Genomic DNA, 11,856 nt, shown 5'->3' on the forward strand with positions numbered 1-11,856 from the left:
TCCCGAGGACCGCTCTCGACACCGCTGCCTCGCACTTTCTTCCGCGGTGAGGGCCGAGAAAGAGCGCTCTCCTTCGCACGCCGACAACGCGTCGGACTGGCAGCTGCGGGGCGAGCCATATAAGCGCGGCTGGCGACGAGGCGAACGCGCAACACGTCCCGCGTTCCGCGAACAGGTTTTGTAGATAGAGCGATTCGTTATCGCTATTTCTACCTTTTTAACTTGGATGGCAGCACGGGAATTCCAGTGGTTATCTCTCGGTGCACCGGTATAAATAAAGGTTTGCATGTAGATTAATCACAGAGATGTAAGGGCCTAGGTGACAGGTATCTCGGACGCCAGAAGTACGGGTGGAGGTTCTTTAGCTTGCGTGGGGAGCGGCAACACGTTAGTGAGGGAGTTCTGTAATAATGCAGTTTCTGAGAAACACCCTGCAGGGTGTTCTAGAGAAATTTTTCACACACTTTAAAGGTACAACAGAAAACATTGAAAATACAGACTGGCGTCAGGGATCGTAATAGCAGCTGCGTCCGGCTACGTGGCTGCAATGCATATTCACGGCACCCAGAGTGTACGTTACGCTCGTATCCCAATTTGGTAATATGTTAAGTGACTGTATCCACACTTAGCAAGCAAACTCTGAAACAATTTTCTTGCTCTTTTCCAAGGTTGACACCAACGTATGCATATACATGACCGCGAACCGATACTGACTGGAGTAGAGTGCTCTCTCAGTCAAGTGTGAGTGGTCGTCAACTATGATTACTCTTTCTGTGATACTATCTACACTTACCTTGCCGATGTACGCAAACGCAAACAACTGTGATGCGCAGAGGCTTTTCTTATTATTCCCTACCACATATATAGGGGCAGACATAAGGGCAAGAGGCCCCACGGGAACCCGATTCCAATGAGCTCGCTATACGAAGTTACAGCGTACACAGCGTTCGTCATTTGGCAGTCGGTGGGGGCGTTACCTTATTGCTGAGAGCGGGATGCACAATAGTGCTGCTGCAGCTCCCCCTGCCGAGAGAATCGGCATAAACGGACGGGCCTAATAGAAATCGGAACAGTCGTCGTCGTCGCTTTGCCGGTTGGCGCGCGAACCGGTCGTACAGAAAGCATGGAAACATCTGCCACACGCTCCTTTCCTTTGCGGGCGCCTCTAGTTACAAATTCGCTTTTGCAGAAGCTGAGGCAGGCTTCGCGTCGCGAGCTTTTGTTTGCCTCGTTCCTCTCGGGGCTGAACAAACTCGATAACGCTGTCAATCTTCATCTAGCTGTTAACTCGAGCCGCCCCTATTCCCGCTCATCGCTTGTTCTGGCGCTGCCGCGAATAGTGACAAACGAAAGTTCCGCCTTCTCCATTATGCTTCTCTGTAAGGGAAACTAGAGCGCGATTTGATTGCGGATGTGCAAACGTCTGTTCGACTGTCCTTGCAATCTGCATAGTGGTGTGGGGAGGGGATGGTTGGGATGGGGGGGCAACAATGAGTTTATTTTCTGCCAGCATAGATAGGACTAGGCCTAACTTATATACACCTGTGTTGCTCGCTGCTGCGAAGATGTCAGTTTTTTAATTTTGCTTCTTTTTTTTTTCTCGTGCAGTTCCACTTTGTTCTCACATTTTGCTCCCAACTCCACTAAACACAGTGGTTTGTAAAGAAGGTTTCACTGCACAAAGACCCTTTATGAGGTGAAGATGCCTTCTGAAATCACTGTGTTTCTGAGGTAGCGTTATTGACTGAATGTGATACAGCGGCTGCACACGACAAGATATCTTTTGCTTGTGTTTCCATGTCGCTGTTAACTTTAAGTTCAGCAATAGTTGGAAGTTCAAGCTCCAAGTTCAAATACAAAAATTGGTGCCGGTTGCTTTTCTCCGACCCACCGGACATTGGGTGGGAATGGATATTTTCTCGTAGGTGAGACTCTGGAGGTGGTTGTCATAAGTAACAATATAATCAACGCAGGAGGCGTTTTTCTCGATGCGCTGGTAATGTATACTTACATCGAAACAAATATCACTTGAAAGGAGAGAAAATCTCATGAAACAGCTCAGCAGTGATTATGAACGGTGGTATTTTTGCGGCGCCTGCAATTATGTTCATGTTTAACAACTTTGAGAAGAAGCAAATTCGTATAACGCAAGATACACGGTTTATTTTCGCTTAGTGCAACCTTGAAAAGTCTGCAACATCACATCTTAGGTCGGACCCCGTGGCATATAAACAGTTACGTGAGGAACAATGAGCAAATGGAGCATTAGCGTGCTTTCGTTCGAGGGTGTTGTTTTCTAATCACCCATTTTGTGGTAATTATAGGCACTGGTTTTATTTGCATCAATGAGATCTCCATTCGACTGTCATCAGCGTGTTCGGTTTCAGTGGTCACGAATCACTGTGCTACTTTCTGTTGAAAGTGTTAGTCACTGACTGAAGACGTTATAATACTGGACCCAGCTAAACGTTAGCGCAGTTTAGTACATGCAGGGTCGCAGTAAAAACGTGGCGTACCTTTTCTGCTCCGGACAATCCACCCCTATTAAAGACAGCGCTCGGCTGGGCCAAATGGTGTAACTTTGCTAAGCCATAAAATTTCCTGTTGCAAACATTGGACTCCTTCTTCTACCCCTTCTCTACTCCAAGCTCTAATCCAAGTCATCCGGCGCTTAATTACGCGGCGCAGGACTTCATTACTGCGGCTATGAACTACGCACTGGCTGGAAGCTTGTGCTATAGGGCCGCACATAATCTTTCCTTGTCTTCGTCGGCACCTAATTACGTCTATAACATAAACGGCCACTTATTGAAAACTGTTCTCGAATATAAGCATTGAGGTGTGTACATCTCCTCAAAACCATGTTGGCATCGACATGTTGATTATGTTGCCGGGAAAGCTTGCAAAATGTTGTTGTTTTTTTGCGCCGTGACACGAGAATGTTTTTGCAAGACTTTAGGGACTTACTGTTTAAAACGTATATTAGGTACGCGCTATAATATGCTGTTACTGTATGGGACCCGCCGACAAAGACCAACAGACAAAAATTAGAGTCCAGAACTTAGTGGCCCGCTATGTTTCTTCGAATTATAATAAATACATTAGTGTGTCTGGCATAAAACATGAATTAGAATGGGAATTCCTTGAAGTAAGAAGGAGAAAGCTAAGTCTGAAATTCTTTCATAACATATATTACAACAGGATTGCTATTCCTAGGGAGAAGTACATGTTTCATCCACACTACAGATCCGAGCGGGTTGATCATAACCATAAAGTGCGCGAATTCATATCAAGAACCGATTTGTTCAAGGTGTCGTTTTTTCCTCACACTGTTCGAGAATGGAATGCTTCGTCTTCATTCCTTGTTAATATTACTGACAATGAAGTGTTTGCATTGTCATTGTGACTGCCCTTGTAATAATTCTTTTTGCTTTGTGCAAACTACCCCCCCCCCCACACACACACACACACACACTGTAATGCCACTGTGGCGCTGTGGATAAATAAATAAATAAATAAATTAATAAATAAATAAATAAGTATTGTGACCGTTTCACCACCATTCCCAAACCCCCTGTCTAGAGCAGCAGGCAAAAGCGGCCGGCCTCAGGCCAGCCTGTCAACACTTCCTTCTATCAAGGTCTTCTCTTCAATGAATAAAGTCAGGTGAAGCTAGCGCTTGTGCTATGTTGTTCTTCTGCTGTGTGTGTGTTTTTTTCGGCGCTACTGTTTTTCTTTCTCGAGTACAATGAACCATCCAGCCTAAATAGAAGTTCTTCTAAACCATACGTCAAACACTCAGGGCCCTTTTGTGTGTGGCAACTTGTCATCTTCTTGTCGTCTTGACACCTTTGTTCCCCTCATCACGGCGTCAACATTCCGTGCAAGATATATTTCGTTTTGCCTTCGCAAGGGTCTCGTCCCGGAGGACGTGAGGGCAATATTCGGCTACTTGCGACCGCCAATAGGATTTCTGAAGCGTATTTGCAAACTGCTGAAAGCTGAGCCGTGGCGACAAACAAGAAGATACGAAGACCATGTGCGTGCTCTATGCAACAACGTGGATCCCGGATGGCTGGCAGAGATTAAGCACCGAGCGATTCGTCGCCTTACAAGGAGAGTGACCGAGTTTGGTGAGCTCACACACTAACCATTTGCTGCAGTATGCTCAGTTGAAGAGGAACAGGAAGCCACCTGGTTCGGGGTTGACGGTTGTCGGTGAAGCTGAGCTTCCCAACGAGATAAGACATGTCTTGAACAAGGGTCCTAAGTTTAGTCAAGTTTAGCCAAGGGTCGAGGCACATAAGTTCCTGCCTCTGAATGGGCGCATGGCAGGAAAGGCTGCAGAAGAGAACAAGGAAAGGTGCCTACTCGACGGAGTGGATGCGCTGATGAGGACTACAAGTAGCACCGTCACCAAGCCTGGCAAGGATCCCATGGCAGAAGTCGTGCCATATTTCAGACTGAACAGTCTCCGGCTTCTACAAACTGACGAGGATGGAGGCTTTGTGGTGCTACCCGAGGAGGAGTTCCGAAGAAGAGCAGGTGACGCGGTTGCCAAGAAATTTAACATTTTAAAGGCTAGAGTGAAAGGCAAGGCGAGAGAGAAAGGCAAGGCGGTCATGGTGTGCAGAGACTTGGAGTTGAACAGGTTGGATAACGGCATTGTTAGCAGCAAGAGCAATGCTCTCACTGTATTTTTTACCGCCATCCTGTGGCACTTCTGGAAACTAGAGGACTTTGAGAGCGGCGCGGGCCGCTGTGTACTCACCTAATATCTCCCACCGTGCCTTGGATACATATTTCAGGTATTTTGTTCATCGCATGCCGCTCGAAAAGAAATATTTTGCATACTTGCTTACCCGCTAGTTTCGCCTCGAGCGCGACAATATCAATCCAACCATACTCCATTTCCGGAACCTCGCAGCAAAAACTTCTGGGGTGAAACTTTCAACATTGTAAAGCAAAATAGTATGGCTATCTCATGATTGTGGAGTGCTTATTCTTTGAAGGCCAGTCCAAGATTTCGAGTTCTCTTGCATTGCCATCTTTCTTCTTCCCATCCAACGTGACAACTGATGTTCGCACGAGCTGCGTCACAGCTTACGTTCACCGCCAGCGTTACGTCAACGCGTGACGCTGTACCGCTTCTCCATAGACAGCGTCGCCGTTCCTTCCCAATAGCCGGTGCTAAGGATCCAATTTCGTCGTCCACGTTTCGTCACGTTTTGTCGTCCGAGGCACGTCAGCGCGGCCTTCATCAAAAGAGATAAACGTCAACTCTCTTTACCCTCTCCCTCGAAAGAGACCAACAAGCAAAGAAGGAAGACTTGGCAGAGAACAAGCGAAGCGTTCCGCGCCACGTTAGTCTTAACAAGCCAAAGCGAAACGCCCGCATGCGGCGCCCGATAGCATATTGTTCCGGTGAGGCCGCCGCGGGAGGGCACTAAAAAGCAATGAGGGCGACAAGCGCGGATGGGGGCCCGAAAAAGCGGGGGCATATTGAGTCGCGGCGGATACACGGTCGCTAAACCCAATAATAAAGTAATAACAGCGTCACAAATAGGCGCGATTACGGGCCCAACGCTGGGAACTCAATTTCCGACCCTATTAAGGGGGCTGCAGCGCCCGGGGACTCTCGCCCGGTGCGTCTATCGCGTTCGAGGTCTCGCTGGGACGCCGAGATCTCGCGAGACGGTAGCCGGCGGACTCGAATGAAGAGGAGCAGGTGATTGGTTGGACCAGCGGCCCGGTCGAGCAACATCGAATAAAGAGGTGCTTACTCGTCGGGCTTGGCTCGATATGGCGAGCGCGCGATGAGGTGTTGTTCTCCTCGGCGCTCTCCGTGGGGGGTTTACCGAGAACCATGGGCTCGGTGCCTGTTTACGAGGTTTTGCCGGCCGTTGCCGCCGGAATTGCGGCGAGGAAAATCTAATCGAGCCACCGTGGCGTACTGCTGTCGGCTACAGATTCCGCGGTCGTGGCTCTTGGCGCTCGGTTTCGGCGAATCCCTTGGGTACGCATCTAGCAAGAACATAGGATGAGAGGCGCGCGAGGGTCTAGTGGCACTCAGTGGATCGCAACTAAGGTTCAGTTAACGGATACAAAACGAACTTTAGGGCCCTCTTCAATAGGAAAAAGTATTTAGAAATTGGTAAAGAGAGTGATGCATGGATGTCTTCTAAACGTAGACTGTAATTGAGTCGATCGTTTAGCATATGCCACTCCCTCTTTTTCACTTGTTTCCCGCCATAAAGAAAGAAAAAAGAAACTGAAGATTCGCCATTCGCAGAAATAGGCATGAAGCAAAAGCGAACAGATGGCTTAGTGAGAAAACATGGATCCCGTCGACCGCCTTTAACGACTCAAACCAGCTACAAAACGAGGATGTTACTTCCCGTGTGAGGCCGGCTGTTATTCGCGTTCCTAGAAGACTCGAGGCCGCGACATTTACTTTCGTTGCGCGCGCGCTTTTCCCAGCGATAGGGCGCGAAAAAGAATGTGGCGCCGCCGTAGAAGCCGCTTCTAGACAAGCAGCGAACACGAACGCACGCACACTTCGCCTCTCTTCGGAGCTCGTCGCCCTTTCTGGCGCGCCGTTCTCGGGGCTGCCTGCGCACCCGCATCTCGGAACGAGCTCGTTGGGAGGTGCGCCGCGCTGGCACAAGAGCGAATCCGCTTAGATGAAGCGCCCCAACGACGAGAACACCGATGACGCGACACGACGGCGCGAGAAAACGCGATAAGGGAAGAAAACGAAAGAGGAAACTAAAATGGAGAGAAAAAGAAAGAACCAGGGCAGACGAAGCGAGTGAAGAAGGGGAAAGAAACGGGTCGGACGTTTGGAGAGCGCCCGTGAGCGGGAATTGTTACTTTGATTTGGCGCTCATTGGGCGTGAAACTGCGAGCGAGATGAAGTCTTTCAGCGAGATAAGGGAAGAGAGGGCCGTCGTCCCCGCCCCTGAATTTGAAAGCGTGATTGGGGCCGAGTTGAATGGTCTGGGCGGAGGAGGGAAGAGACGCTCAAGCGCAGCACTCTGCGCTGAAAGGGATGGCGAGAAGGGCGCGCAGCAGAAACGAACGCAGCTGCCGTAATGCGCACGCCTTTGAATGGCGCCAAGTGCATAGTCGATGACTTGGGCGAACGGCACGGAAACGTGACTTCACGGTATGCACGGAACGCGTCCTCGTTGGCGGAATGCAGATCGGCTTCGTTGTGCCACGTCTGCTTTATCAGGCGCCCAGTGAGTGAGAGGTTGAGTGAGCAAGAGTGAGTGAGGTGAGTGAGTGAGTGAGTGAGTGGTTAAGTGAGTGAGTGAATGAGTGAGTGAGTGAGAGGTTGAGTGAGGTGAGTGAGTGAGTGAGTGGTTAAGTGAGTGAGTGAATGAGTGAGTGAGTGAGAGGTTGAGTGAGTGAGGTGAGTGAGTGAGTGGTTGAAGTGAGTGAGTGAGTGAGGGAGTAAGAGTGAGTGAGTGGGTGGTTGAAGTGAGTGAGTGAATGAGTGAGTGAGTGAGAGGTTGAGTGAGTAAAAGTGAGTGAGGTGAGTGAGTGAGTGGTTGAGTGAGTGAATGAGTGAGTGAGTGAGAGGTTGAGTGAGTAAGAGTGAGTGAGGTGAGTGAGTGAGTGGTTGAAGTGAGTGAGTGAGTAAGAGTGAGTGAGTGGGTGAGTGAGTGGTTGAAGTGAGTGAGTGAGTGAATGAGTGAGTGAGTGAGAGGTTGAGTGAGTGAGTGAGAGGTTGAGTGAGTAAGAGTGAGTGGTTGAAGTGAGTGAGTGAGTGAGTGAGAGGTTGAGTGAGCAAGAGTGAGTGAGTGGGTGAGTGAGTGGTTGAAGTGAGTGAGTGAATGAGTGAGTGAGTGAGAGGTTGAGTGAGTAAGAGTGAGTGAGGTGTGTGAGTGAGTGAATGAGTGAGTGAGTGAGAGGTTGAGCGAGTAAGAGTGAGTGAGTGAATGAGTGAGTGAGTGAGTGAGAGGTTGAGTGAGTAAGAGTGAGTGAGGTGAGTGAGTGAGTGGCTGAAGTGAGTGAATGAGTGAGTGAGTGAGACGTTGAGCGAGTAAGAGTGAGTGAGTGGGTGAGTGGGTGAGTGAGTGAGCGAGCGGCTTAGTATGTTGGCAAGTGAGCGAGCGGGTAAATATGTCGGTGAGTGGGTGAATGAATGAGAAAGTGGTGCATGCGTGGGTATCTTAGTGAGTGAGCCAGCGAATAAAAAAAAACAATTCATTCACACATAACAACGTTTATCGGCGTAATCAAGTATTTACTGCAGCGCGTATAACAATATTTTAGAAAAAAGAGATGCTGCTCAAATTCATGCATCCGTTGCACCACTATCCGCCTGCACAGTTTGCGCAAAATCCCTGCAAAATTCTTACGCGCAAGCCATAAGCCCCCAAACAAAGCGTTAATGAGCGCCCGTTGCAAATAATCTCCCTTACCGCAGTCCCATGGGCAGCCCGTCTCCATATACCGTGCACCGCGGAGCTGTTTCTTCGAACGCGGCTGAAACGATTTCAAAATTGAAAGATCCTCAAAAACGGCATGTTATGGGTATTTGTTCCCTTCCACGCATGCAGCTAGTGCAGCCACACACGCAACAAGCCCGTTACGCGTACGCAGCCGTAAAGTGAAATGAGAGGTTAGCGCGCGAGAGCGCGTTACGTGCACTGAAGTAAGCGAAGCGCGCGCGTCTTATCAATTTGTGCGGCTTACACGGTAAGAGCATACAATGCGCAGCGTATACAAGGCGGCCGGGCGGCTTCATTACCATATCATTACGAGGAGATTCAGGGAGATTAGTGCGGTTCGACGGGCTAATTGTGCGCGCGGGCTGACTGAGCGAGTCCTCGCGGCGCATGCGCGTTGGAGTCTTTGAAGGCTTATCCGGAGCGCCGTCTTCGCTCACGCATTCACGCAGGAGCGCCTGGAAACGACCGAGCTCTTAGGAACCGCTGGAACAATGACCGCTCGCGATGGGACCCCCTCGAGGTGTCCGCCGTGATGGCGACGAACAAGCGGTCGGTGATTAGGCTGCTTGGTAGGGGTCCGCTTTGCGAGGCTTCGCGGGGCTTACGGGGCCTTTATGCACTGTAAATAACCGCGCAGATCTAGTCAACCTCGTTGACAGGACCGTCCCAACTAGTTTTCGTCGTCCCTTTGCGACGACCCGATTCGTCAGCTGAATACTTCGATCGCGCATTTAGAGGCATGCTTTCTCGGGTATTAGAAAGCTTGAAAGACGAGCGCCGCTTTGGGCATAGTGTTACTATACTACTCGTGGTGCGACGCAGTACAGTGCGGGGCTGGATTAGCTTTTCCGGTTAACTCCCGCGGGACACAATTTCTGCGAACGTTAACGGTTAAATTTAACTGCGAAATTTGTGAACGGGAGCGTGAAGGCTCGTGAAACTTTCAAGCTGAACTCTGTGCTGAAATCATGCAATTGCGCCTTCATAAAAAAAGAAATCTATGTAAAAGGAGGTGGAGAAGAGGGCTGTCAAGTTTCGTTAAAAAAAAAATTAAATATTCTGTACATGTATATGCGGAAAACATAAGAACTCCAGAAGCTCTTCACAGACGATGAGCATGGCTTGAGCATTGCGATGCGTTTTTGACCTCAGCTACAATACATAGGAGGAAAATTGAAAATTGCGGTGTTGAACGTCCTGAAGCGACACATGAACTATGAGGGCCGCCATTATGAAGAGCTCCGGATTAATTTAGACCGCCTAGAGTTGTTTAAGGTGCGTTGTACCGCACAGCACACGGTCGTGTTTTTGTATTTGGCCCCCATAGAAATAAGGCCACTACTATCGAGATACGAACGCGCGACCTTGAAATCAGCAGCCGAGCAACAAAGCCACTTCTTAGGCCTTATTCGGAAATTCCGCATTTGTGCCCATGCGATCTATGCCTGTTGCACAGCGGCGAAGTCATCGTGGTTATTAAATATCATGACAGGCACGCTTTAGATAGGGTTCTTGAATCTTGATTAGTTGCTCTCTCTTCTCGGGTGCGCGTGGTGGTGAGGTGGTCGTGAGGAAAGAAAAGGCGCGATAACACTTCTCGGAAGACACCTATACCGCGCCGTGAGGGAAGGGATGGAGGAGGCCGGGAGTGAAAGATTTCCAAAGGGGCACCGTAGCGGATAGCCCCGGGTTAATTTCCACCATGTGGGGTGCCTTACCATTCGTTGACATCACACTTTTAAACACGGACGCTTTTTTAATTTGCTTTCATTGAAGCGCGGCGCCGTCGAGTCAGGGATTGAACCCGCATCCTCGGGCCCAGCAGCCGATCGCCATGACCACTGAGCCGACAATGTGGGCGGCTGCTTTGTCGCACAATAATGGGCGGTGGTTATCTACGCTTTAACCCTACTTTTTTCTTTTCTCTCTCTCTCTCTCTCTGCCGTAATTAAATTAAGGACATGGCTGCTCTCTGCCACTCTTTACATTACTGTTCTAATCAAGGAACATGCATCTCTATAGATTATGCTCTGCAATTCTACTGGACTTGCAAAAGACTTTTTTTTTCATTGCAGCAATTCGATTCGTATATTCTTTTCGTCCTGTACATGTGGAATACGAAGGTGTGCACTTGGAAAAAATGTATGCCTGGCTAGATAAAGGCATTTAGTAAGAACCGACTCGTTTGTATTGAATTGAGCCTCAAAACGTCGAGACCTTTTCTCTTGAAGAGGTTGGACACTGTCCCTTGCACACATATCATGCGGAATACACGGAGTGGCTGCGCACGAACGATAAAGATGATAATTCTGAGGATAAAAAACTTGTAGCCACATGCGTTATAATCTAAATGTCGGAAGTGTTTTCGGCAAACACCCGTTAGGTGCTCCGTTCACGACTTTTTGCTGAAAATATTGCCTTCGCTCCAGCCACTTGTTCAATGCATATCCGTCTAACCTGTGTCGCTGGCAAGCGCTGCTGCTCGGGCGAGTGTCATATCGGTGACATATTTTTTTTTTTTTAAAGCGAGAGCTTTACAAGGCTGTGTCGGTGGTTTCGTGTCACCAAAACGTGTCCGCAGCCATTGTGAGGAACTAGAAAGAGAGAACGTCTAAAAAGTGGTTATAATCGAAGGAGGATGATGTGCGGATGCGGTGCAAAAAAATTGATGACGATCGGATTAATAGTTAGTTAACTAGAGCCAAAAATGTGCAAAAAGTGGCCGTGGCCAGAGCAAAAGTGCCAAACTTGAAACACCGGAAGTGTAGTACCACGTGACCAGAAGTGTGGATGAAGCCAACTCGCGGCGCCAAATTTGAAAGTTTGGAAGGAAGCGTGGTGGGAATTAGATGAATTGCACAAATTCTGAGGCAAATAGTAGCAACAGAGGCAAAGAGGAACAAACAGAGGCGAAGAGGAACAAACAGAGGCGACGAGTGCCGAGGAGGCGTCAATGCTTTCGTATTACTCCAATGCCGGTTACCGCAGTTATCTCGAATTTTTCAAGGCGAAAGCTTCACTACGCTAGGTAAAGCCGATTTCGCCGCACGTTGCCAGTTGACCTTCCAGTGAGCTAGAGGTCAAGTGTGGCTATGGCGTCATCCCGCCTTACCATATGGGGCCTACAACGGTGTCACACCACTTGGCCGTTTACCTTTCGATTCGCCGGTAGAGGGTGGTAGAATAGGCCGCAGCGTTCATTGGGTGACCAACCTCTCGCGATGAACAGTTAATTCAACTGCCACCTGCCAGGGTGGCAGGGTGGGCGCGCTGCCTATCCAGTGTGCGAAACGCACTCAACGTTAGAGGCCTATCCGCGTCTACTTGACCGATACACCACAGCTTTCGCTCTCTAACCAGATTCAGTAGTAGTTAAATCGCAGCTATTTTTTTC

The sequence above is a fragment of the Amblyomma americanum genome, chromosome 6 (genome assembly GCF_052857255.1).
Source record: "Amblyomma americanum isolate KBUSLIRL-KWMA chromosome 6, ASM5285725v1, whole genome shotgun sequence".
Taxonomy (NCBI): domain Eukaryota; kingdom Metazoa; phylum Arthropoda; class Arachnida; order Ixodida; family Ixodidae; genus Amblyomma; species Amblyomma americanum.